We start from the raw sequence: 11442 nt of genomic DNA on the forward strand, positions 1-11442 counted from the left end.
ATGGATCATTTAATGTTGTCAACACATATACATCCTTCTCAAACATCCCACTGAGAATTTCTAGGGACTGTAGACAGCTTAAAGCTAGCGTTACAGCAGCAGCAGCTTCATATTTGCTTTCAGATCCACGTGCATTTTTTAATACTAAAGCTTGCATAATTGCTGCTGAATTTCTAAGCAACTTCTTCAAAGGGGCAGAAGCACACTAGCAGTAGGAGAACTGGTGGTGGAGCAGGAACAAGGCCTGTTGTTGGCTTATGGTTTCCCAACAGCTTCTCAGAGGTGATGTTTGAGGAGCCCTGAAAAAGGGCTGGATTGGGACCTCCCAGCTTGGTGTGTGTTTGAGCATCTTTTCTTCCTGACCATCAGGGCAGTTTGCACGTGCTGCCAAGCAGCCACTGATGCTGTCTGCATTAAAAGCATTTTAGTGATGCAGTTATTTTTCCAGGGAGGCTTGCACTGACATCCTGCATTGAAAAAAAGGGGGATATGGCTCTGCCAGCCCTTTTTTTTTTTTTTCCAGTGAGGTCTGGGTGTGCCTGGAAGCACAGTGAGATGTTACATGCAATGAAGATACCCTGGCAGGCCAAGGGGCCATTACAGGGTTGATTGAGGCAGGGCTGTAAAAGGAGAGACAAGGTGGTTCCTCACTATAAGAGAAGGATCTCCAGGTCTTTCCCAGCTAGTGGAAATGGAGTTGCAGCTGGGTGAGGGCTAGTACCTTGTGATTTTGAGTGTGGCAGTCTCTCTGTAATGTCCCTCTGAGGTGTGTTGCTGTTGCATGGGAAGGGGATCAAGCTCTGTTTGGGATGCCCGTCACCCCAGGGCTTAGTTTCCCCTGGGTAAAGGGCAGTGATAACCTCAGGGAGCAGGTCACACTCCTCTTTTTTAGCTGCCAGCTGCTCTCCTGAGTGGTGGGGGAAGAGATTGATGTGAGGTGCTCTGCTGGTTGGAGTGTGAGAATAGGAGGCTGTGGGTTTGCTAGAGAACCTGCACCAGGGTTCTCCTGAGAGCTATGGATGAAGCTGGGTATCCAAAGGCTTCTTTGCCTTTGGAAACATAAAAGGGTGGTGGGTGATGATGGTTCCCTGCACACACACACCATCGGTGCTCAGGGATGCAGGGCTCTGCTGCAGGCATGGGAGCCAGCTCCCTCCTTCCCCTGAGAAAGGGCATTGCTGGGGGTGACACCAACCTTCCACCCCCCGTCTGCCGCAGGGCCCTGCTCACTGCCACGTCTAAGGCACCTGGTCAGCCAAACTCCATTTACTGCATCTTTATTTATTATATTGGAGCCCAGGGTAATTACTTTACAACTCTGAACATTAAATATCATTTGTCTTATTCCAGTAGGTCCAAATCTTTATGAATTTTATCTGACACTTGTTCCCTTCAATTATCTGCCATCAGAAAAAGTTTACCGTTGCTGCAAAAATATCAATTTGCCAGAGGTTGCAATACATTTACTCTCCACCTCTGTAATTTACAAACTTACATTCTATGATTAGAAAGAAAAATGGCTAATAGGAGAAATATTCATGCAAAATCGATACTGAATAAGATGCTGCCACCTTTTGGCTTAACCTAATTCTACATGTGGGGCCAAATTCATCACTGGTGTAACTGCTTTGCTGGGAGAGCAGCTAGAGCTGCTCCGGGGCTGGCTGAGAAGGATGGAGTGGGATGGGGGATAACATGGGGGGCTCAGCCCCTAACTGTGAATGGGGTATGGGAAGCTGAGCTTGTGAGGTTTGCAGACTCTGGTAAAAGGAAATTTTCCATAGCTGTGCACATGCAACAGGATTTTCCTTCTTGCACACCAGAGTCAAAGTGAAGATTCCCAGCAGGTTTTTTTTCTCTCTTTTCAGCCATCCAGGAGGCTGTTCCTGGAGTTGTGTCCTGGGTGCGAGGATGAGCACCGGGCTGAGGGCTTTTCTCCATGTCGATGTGCTGGGAAGAGAGTCTGGGATCTGATGAGGCTCAGCCCATGGCTGAAAGCGTCTAACCAAGCTCTGAGCTGGTCAGACAGTTCATCTAAGCTTGTAGGCAACCTCCACCCTGCCTGCCTGCAGCACGGTGAGACACTGTGCAACACAGCAGGACTTGCAGCACTGTCAGTCTTGGTAGCTACTGAATGTACTTGTTCTTCAATTACATGTCACTGTGATGGGCCGTGGAGCCCAAATACTGCTGTGCTTTCAAAAGAAAACAAAACAGCGTTTAATTTTCATAGCAAAGATATTCCAGAGTGCTAAGTGCTACAGCAGAGCAATTGCAGCGCTGCTCTGTCTCCTTGCCCAATGACACAGGGGTTTTTCAGCTGAAAACCAGCCAACACGTGATTAAAAGCTCTCAGGATTCTGCTGTTGTGGGATTTCCAGCAGAACTTGCTGCTATTTCTCTCATATCTTGCCCCTTTGTTTCCCCGAGTTCAGGGCAGAGTCTGAATTCGGTAATTCCGACCTGGGTTTGCTTTGCTGTCTTCCCAAGGAACTTGTTGAATAAATTGAATTGGCAAATGTATTGTTCAGCTGCAAAGCGTTGTGTCAGGAATAATGTAGGTATTTCCAGGCTCTCTATTACTGTGCTGAGCACTGCCAGGGACAGAGAACACATGCAGGAGAGCTCCCTTTGAGCTGCTCCCTCTGCTTCCTCTTCAGAAAGAAGCGCGCATTTTTTTGGCTGGTTGCTCCATGCTCTAAAGCAAGAGCAGAAGGGGCTATTGGAGCCTCCTCAGCACGTCCAGAAACCCTCCTCCACCAGGGAATTTTCATTTAATAGGTTCCTATGGGCTGTACTTGTGTTTCCTTCACTGGAGCAGATTTGGGTGCAGCAGTCACCTTGCTTTTCATGGAGCACCTGAGCAGTCAGTCCCACGGACATCAGCATTAGGTCTGTGTCAGTAGGGCTCAGGGCAGTGTGGTGGGGTCAGGCAGGTCCTGGAGCTGTACAGAGCAGAACAGGGCTTTAAGCTGCAGAGCTTTGCTGAAGGACCCCGAGGACTGGGTTAGGCTGTGGAAACTCAGCAATCAGGAGCTCAAGAGCCTAATCAAGGCACTAACCAGGTGCTGAGTGAGTTCTTTGGGTTTGGGGCTGTCACTCACAGCATCTCTTTTCTGCACTGGTGCTCGTAAGATGGAGCTGATTTGAACATGCCAAGGCATGAAGTGTAAAGTTCCTCAGGGATATAGGCTCACCTGTCCTCCCTAGCACATCATGACAGTGTTAAATGTTTGATATTTCAAGATAAAGATACTGGTGTACAGCTTTCCCTTTTTCATTGACTTAGGGACATGGCTTAGGGGTGGATTTGGCAGTGCTGGGTTAATGGTTGGACTTGATGAGCTTGAAGGTCTTTTCCAATCTAAACAATTCTATGATTGTATGACCAAGCTCTGTGTGAGAAACAAGCTCTCCTGCATGCAAGTCCCTGGAGGGTGGGAGCACAGCCAGAGCACACCAACAGGTCAGCACACACCAGCCAGGCACAACCACCATTGTGACACTGACAACTCTTCCAGTGCCAACAAATGACTGTGCCAGCAGGGACAGGAGCCTGGGACCCCCCTGAGGAGAGCTGTAGCCAGTGGCAGACAGCACCACAGCTCTGCAAACCTTGTGCCCTCACTGTGAGGTGGCCACATTTCCTCAGGAGATGCAGAGGGCTCTCAAAGGTGAGTGGCCTCACTGTGAGGATGCTCCGTGAGACAGGGCACCACCTCTCCTCCCTCAGCTGGGTCTTACAGAAGGGAGGGCTGCCCAGTTATTTAAAACCCCCCAAAAGCTCAGTGGGTGGATTTCAGCAATGGGGCTGCTTGGAGGCCCGGGGTTGCCAGGTGAGCAGGGTCCTGCAGAGGCTGCGTGGCCGCAGAGGTGACCCCACTGTGCGGGTTAGCAGGGACATGGTGCCACCTCGTGGCACTCCGATCCGTGTCCTTGTGGGATGGACATCTTTCCAACGGGAGCAGCACCTTGAGGGTGCTCCATCACCTCCCAGGGCTGCTGGTGCCTCCAAGGGCGTGGATGCACCATGGGCTGGTAAAGGCCACTGGTAAATGGGTGGTTGGGACCGATGGGTGGGGGACCACTCTCTGGAAAGCAAGGGGAATACCTAAATCTGTCATCCTATCCCCTAGTCCCAGTAGCGGTTGCAAAGCAGGGTATGACCCAAATTCATGGTCAGAGTCATGGCTTTTGGAGGTGATTTCTTTAGGACTGTCTGCCCGCTATGGAATCCATGACTTAAGGGAGTCTTCTCCCTTTCTCAGCTGTTCCCCCCTGGATATATCATTTTCCTTCTGGCTCCCAAGCTCTGCCAGGACTCCTCTGCCCACTCTCCCCTGCTGACTCACAGGAGATCCACTCATATGCAACAGAAATGGATTTGGTCCCCTCCTGTGTTGACAGCATAAACCAACCCCCACTTATGAGGGTTCAGGCCTATTTCTTAGTGCAACAAAATAATAAGAAGGATGGCTCCATTTATCTACATAAAAATAGGAGAAATAAGGTTTAGCACTTTTACTAAATCATCATCTGTTGAAGTACTTAAGGATAGTGCCTCAGTTTTCAGTGGAACGCTTTAACTCAAAAGCAGGAGGAATTTATTCAAGCAATAAGGAGGATCTGAGGTCTAACTTCCCTTGCTAATTGATGTCATCATGGTAGTGCCCAGGAAATGTGGGGCTCAGTAGTGATGGACTGGGTCCTGTCATGCTGTTTGCAGTATGGACTTTACAAAAAGACAATAGTTATCTCAGGAAGTCTGCCACGGAGACCTCTAATCTGTTTTCTGCTAGGTAAGACATTAGTGTTTGATCTGTGACTAGAAATCACCTGATAAGGGATTTATTTTTCCACTACAATTAGAAATGCTGTTGCAGTGTTTCCCACCCTTTGAGATAGCCTTTTCAGGGGTACATGCCCTCTGTACCTGTCCTACTGCCAGCTCAGCTGCTGTCTGTGCTCTTTCCTTTTGGGTTGGGACATTCCCTAACAGCAAAGCAAATGGCTTAATTTTACTAATGTTTTGTTCCTCCTATACAGATCCTTCCTGGATGCTTGAAAAGGGCATTGGAGACATAGTAGGTATCAGAGACACTGGGAGGTATGGTGAGTTTTACCTCTAAAACACCAAATCCAAGACTCCCCTGGAGGGCCAAGAGCTGGGATTAGGAGCATTTAGTCTCAAACTGAAGTGCAGTCTACAAAGCAGAATTATTTTTTTTTTTTTAAATAGCCCAAGGAGATAATTTAACATTCTTTACAGGTATATATCACCAAAAAGTAGCCATCAGAGAGGCCCTTTCCAGTTTATTTCGTCATTTAGGAAGAGGGTCTTAAACAAGGGTGTGTTCTACCGAAGAAGTGAGCTCATGCTGGTGTAATGGTATCTGTGTAAATCCAGCAACATAACAGTGGCTGCAGCGATGAGCCCTTAGGCACTTAGCAAGGATTTGCCAAGGAGCCTAAGGGTTGATACACACTTGAAACTCAATGGGATTTAGGTGCCTAAATGCATCAGGCTGCTTAGAAAATCCCAGCCTTTGAAGTTAAAGTAGGCACTAACAAAAAACGGCTAAAAAAACCCTTAAAATAATAAATGTCAGATTAATGCCACCATGAAGGCGGTGGGTTTGCACCCAAAAAAAGGCAGCAGGAGGTGGCCACTGAAGGCAACAGAGAGGTTCCACCAGCATGAAGGTTCAGAAGAGCTCCATCTCTGGTGTTTGCCATTCCATCAGGAATTGCAGTAGGACCCCTCTGAATCATTTCCATTTCTGATAGTGTTTGCTTGCGTGGGAATTTGGCTGGTGGAAATCCACCTCGTGAGAGTGTATGTGGAAAACATTAGAAATGTCTTTTTTTTTGGTTGAGGAGAATCTTAGGGCATTAAAAGTTGGAGAACTCATCTTCATTATTTCTCTTTAAAGTTAGTTATGAATTGAGAATGGCTCTGCTCATATTTCTCTTTTATTTGCTATCTCCCCAGGCTAAAGTGTTGTCTATTTATCTTACAGATTAGGTTACTTTTTATGGGGTTCCTGCTATTATATTTCACCTCTAACTTTGTTAGTTTGTGTTTGCTATTAAATTATGTTGAATAAAATGGGTGGCTGAAGGACATTTTTCAGCTCCATCCTGAAATGAGGTTCTTAATCCTGTTTCTGGGTCTGCCCCTGTAGCCCAGCCCACGGGGACAGAATTGGGTACGTAAGAAGGGCAGCAGAGGAGTGTTTGTATCAACTACAGGGTTTGCAGGGTGAAGCTGCAGGAGAATCGTGCCTGTAAAGCCAGTCGGTTCATGTACAGTGATTTTGGAGGCATCTCTTTAGAAACGGGTTCTAATAATATTGACATCATCACAAGATAAGATCCAGGACTAGTTAAATCACAGCCTCGCAACTCAGCGTTCCTTTGAGGATTAGAAGAAGTCGCTGAGCTGTCACTCTAAAGCTGATCATGGACTCGTTTAACTATGTCATCCCATAAGACAGCCCTTTCAATTATGTCAACCTGTCTGCTCTCCCAAGACTCTAATTTTAGAGCAGCAGTAGCTAATATTCTTGGAAAACTGATCCGCCTCCACAGATCTCTCCTCTCTGCCTGCTGCTGTTAACGGAGTATCCTGTGGGGAGATCGGACTGCTTTACTTCCCCTCCTGTAATAAACCTAATAAAAATAGGTACCATTAGGTTCCTTTGTGTGTGGTCTCTTTAAGACACTTATTTGAGCTATGTAATGGAGATGTCATGTCTCCTCCACAGAGAGATCTGGCAGCACCACAGGGTCATTGCAATAAAAATAAAATTCAGTTTTAAGAGCCAGGTACAAAATCATGAGCTGAAAAGCAGGACACTGGGATTGGAGTTCAGAGACCTGGAAAAGGCAAATATGAGCTGGAGTCACCCAAATGTTAATGCCACAGCAGTGGCTCTGCAGCTGGAGCAACAAGCACCGTGCTGGTGCAGGAGGACCGCAGGCAATGAGGTGGCCCTGGGGACATCACGGCCAGGGGACTTGTCCGTGTCCTCTGGATGGTGTTGGGAGGAGTTGGGGGCACACAAGGTGGAGAGGAGGTGGATGGACCTGGTTGTCTTGGCCATGGGCATCTCTGTGCCATGCTGCCTTTATGACCCAGGGAGGTGGGAAGGGAACAGACCCTGCCTCGAGAGATAGGATGGAACCACATCCCCGGCTCCCCATCCATGTCATGTCTGTGGCTGGCAGTGATGTTGGAAAATTGTTCTCCTGCCATCCCATCAATGTCGGACAATTGTTCTCCTGCCATCCCATCAATGTCCCCCTGGCTTCACAGGCTGGCAGCACAGGAGAAAACAAAGTTGCCCTTGGGCTGTCCCATTTGGGTTTTCCATTGTGTCAGCCATGGTGTTGAGAAGTAGCACAGACTTTCTCCAGCCATGCAATTAGAGCTGCCACTACAGAGGGAGCAGGGAAGGCTTTTGAAGACCTTCTCTCTCTCTTCTGGGCAGCGTGACATTGCCTTCAGCTGTGTCAAGTCTCCCTTGGCCATTGTTCCTTTGTGTTTGGCCTCTTCCAGGCTGGACTGGAGATACTGGAGATTGGTGATGTGCAGGTCTGAGGCTGCCAGAGGATTTTCTGTTTTCTGCAGAGCAATTCTAGGCTTCTCCAAAATGACTCGTGGGGGCCCTGGTTGAAGGAGCAAACATCCATGAACCTGATGAAGGCTGTGATCCTCTTCAGAGGTGTTTTATTCCCCCTTTGGGATGCAGTGTGGGTCCACCATGCTGGCATGGTGGGGTGGACAGTGATGTTTAATAGCCCACCGAGAGGCAATCTCATGGACTGGAGGGAGAGGCTGGGAAGGACAAAGAGCAGAAGCATGGGACAAGGGAAAAAACAATAGCCCTTCTCCCCTAAAAAACTAGAAAGGAGGTAGAAAGGATGGGGAATGAGGAGGCAGAGTCCATGCAGAGGCAAGGGAGGGAGGTATCCCCATCCATAGCACCCAGTGTCACCACCCTGGTACCAAAGGGGCCAGGCCTTCCCTCTGCAGATTAGGTTACATAAAACTAACACACTGCAGGCTGCCGGGAACGGTACCTCCCCCAGACTCCAGCAAGTTAGTTACACATAGCCTTCCTTTCATAAATCCACGTTGGCTGCCCCTAATCAAATTCTGCTTCTCAAGCAATTTCCCTTGCTAATTCCTCCCGAATCAGCCCTAACCCACCTATCCCCCTTGTTGCTAAGCTAGCCAGCCTCTAATCACACACTGCACCGTGTGATCCTTTCCCAAGTAATACAGGGTTCGGCACTTTCCTCTGGTTCTCAGCAGCCTAACCTGTCAGGAGCAACCTTCTAAAAATATCACTAAAGACCTCAGCTAATTTCTAATCCTCATTTCTATTAAGACGGCTGCCTGTACTATGTGGGTTTCCAGACTTGGGATTTACAGACTTCCTTAAGAGCATCTGGTCTGCGCAGAGCCATTTCTGTTGTTATCCATATGCAAACTCCTCCCTTCCCCACCATAAAACATGATCCCTTTGGCAGTGGCTCTCCAGTCTGCAGGGCAGCATCAGCCAGTCAGCAAAGACACCAACCTCTTCCTCTCTGCTCAGCTCACCCTGCCGCTTTTTGGCAAGCCTCCACTGGGGTCCCACTCCTGTCAGGCACTGGGTAGGCGCTTTGTATGAAAAGAATCAGCCTACAAGCTCAGCAGGACATGTGATTTTCTTTGCAATTCCCAAGTTTTTGAGTGCTGTGTAAATTGTGTAAGGGAGCTGATGTGTAGATGTATAATGGAGCAGAGCTCTTGAAGCACCTTGGGTAACTGGACTTTCTGTTACTGTTTGTATTTGGATATTTTTTACTGTTTCCTCCTCTTTAATATGCCCCTGTCTGCAGCTGACAGAACCAACCAAGTCAAAAGAACAAGCAAAACGGGGGGAGAGTGCCATGCTCTGGCTGTGCCCCTCCACCCTGGCACACACCAGCTAGCTGGTTCAGCTCAGGCAAGGGAAATCCTTTTAACCACATGCTAGTGGCCAAAGAACTGTGGTGATGCTGCATGTCTGTGTTGTCAAGTACCAGGCATGTCTGTGTGCACTAAAGAAAGAGCACTAAAGGAGAACTAAAGCTCTCCCTGGGCTTGAGACCACCAAGGTTTGCATCAAACTTGACTCAAGAGGCAGGTTCTGCCACAGGAGAAGGGAAGCCACAGCCCAAGGATGGAACAATCATCCGATGAACAGGGTGATGTCTAATGGAAACTTCTCCTACTGCTGCAGATCGCGCCTCCAGGACACAGCTGGACAGTGGTGGCTCTTATACCTTCACAGCAAAGTCAGTTTGGCTCCTTCACCTGCTGGTTGCATGGACACAGTGAGAAGAAACTACATAAACCAAAGGACAGCACTGCTTGGAAGACAGATGACCAGGAAAACTTTTACACTGGAATCCTGAAGCTGTCTTTTTTTCATGAAAGCAGAGGGGCTATGGGACATTCTGATGGGAATAAACAAGGGGTTTGGTTTGTTTATGAAAGGAGTTACATGAAGTAGTTATATGTTTAACAGGGAGTTGAATTGAATGTCCCAGAAGGTCTCTTCTCACATCAGTCTCCACAGTCTATGTGTCTGTGGCCATGCTGGGCAGAGGGCAGGACTCTGCTTGGCACAGCACTGCCTTTCCCACTGCTGCAGACCTGAGCTGGTATCTCCCTGTGGGGCTATGCCAGAACCCCAGGGTGTCCCAGGGCAGGCTGTGGATGCTCCCAGCATGGATGTGGCATGGCTGTCCCAGAAGGCCCCATGCAGCAAATGCCACAGTGGAGGAGGTGAAATCAGAGTTTTCCCTTGGAAATCAAAGACCTGTGGCAGAACACAATGCACTGTCAGCGCAGTTGTTCTGTGGAATAAGGTATTTAAATGAGGAGATTTGGTAATTTTATGGGTTCAGGAGGAAAAATTGAATTAAGTGGAAAGGCCTGGGAAGAGTGTCCGGCTGATGACATGGCATAATTTTAATCTAGCAGGACTGTGTTCTTGAGAAGAGCATCAAGTGGGTGTGCTGTAAGCTGGCACACACAGCAGGAGTCACAGGAATATCACGTGGCTGGGTGACGTGGAAGATGGAGGAGTGGCACATGCCATTCCCAGAGTTCAACAGCACAAACTGACCTTCACAATCAGTCAGCACACGCCTTCCTAAAGCTCCCCTTTGACCTCATGGCTCCACTCAGCATCTGAGTCATGTACTACAGCAGAGTCAGGTGTCTTCTACGGAGAGCAGGGGCAGAACAACATTTCTCAATCCTGTAACAAATGTCATCAAACCAACAGTCCTCACCTCCCCTGTGCAAAGCCAGTTTGTTACACACCTTCAAAGATCAACATTTCTGAAACACACCTTGACCCCAAAGTGCCTTGTCAAAGTGAGATAAGCATTTAAAGACAGGGACCAACTGGGAAAGTTTTTGTTTGGCTGACTTGTGCAAACCCACAGCTGCAGCTGATGCTTGTCCACCCTGACCAGTCAGCACACACTGAAGTCCTGCAGTGGGGCCCTGAGCATCAGCCTGTTGTGACTGAACTCACGCTCTCATCAAGCTCTCTGGATTTATTTTGAAGTTTGGAAGTAACATAAATTAAGCATCCCAATCCAGAGGGATGGTGCAGCAGCTGAAGTCTTGATGAAAAAATGAAATAAAAATGGAAAAGGCAAAGGGCTGATGCACTCCAGTGTGCTCTGGAGCACACCAGTCCAACATTTTCTGTGTTGTTCTCCCTTATTTGAGACTTGTCCCGCAGGCAGGACAACCCCGCACTCTCATCCCTTTGAGCACCTGTACAACAGGGAATTTGCAGGAATGGGAATGCTTGCGTCATGTGGACGCAACTCCCTGGGGAAGCTGGAGAGCCCTCGTCTTCATCACCACACCATCTCACCACCATCCCTGAACTCATTTCCACACCCTTCCCCAGGCGCTGTTGCCCCAGCTCCTTTCCTATCCCAGTGTCCATCTCCATCTCCATCCTGTTCCTCATTCCTCTCGTCATCCCCGTCCCCGTTCTCATCCCCATCTCCGTCCTCGTTCACATCCCCATCCCACTCCTATCCTCACTCCCATCCCCATCCTCATTCCCCATATCCATGCCGTTCCCCATCCCCTGGCCCCGCCCCGTCCCCCTGGCCCCGCCCCCTGCCATGACTCAGCACGCCTCCCCGGCCGCCCATTGGCCGCCCGCCAGGCACGCGCACGGTCGGGGCGCGCCATTGGCGCGGGCGGGCGTGACGTCACCGTCGGCGGGCGGGCGGCGGGAGCGTGACTAAGCACGGGGGGCGCTGAGTCAGCGGGACGGGGGATAAAGGCGCGGGGCGGCGGGGCCGGGGCCGGGATTGTGTTCCTGTTCCCGCTCGGTCCGTGTCCTCGGGCGAGGGTCCCGCCGCGCTATG

This window comes from Lepidothrix coronata, unplaced genomic scaffold, assembly GCF_001604755.1.
Source record: "Lepidothrix coronata isolate B3197 unplaced genomic scaffold, Lepidothrix_coronata-1.0 Scaffold41, whole genome shotgun sequence".
Lineage (NCBI taxonomy): Eukaryota > Metazoa > Chordata > Aves > Passeriformes > Pipridae > Lepidothrix > Lepidothrix coronata.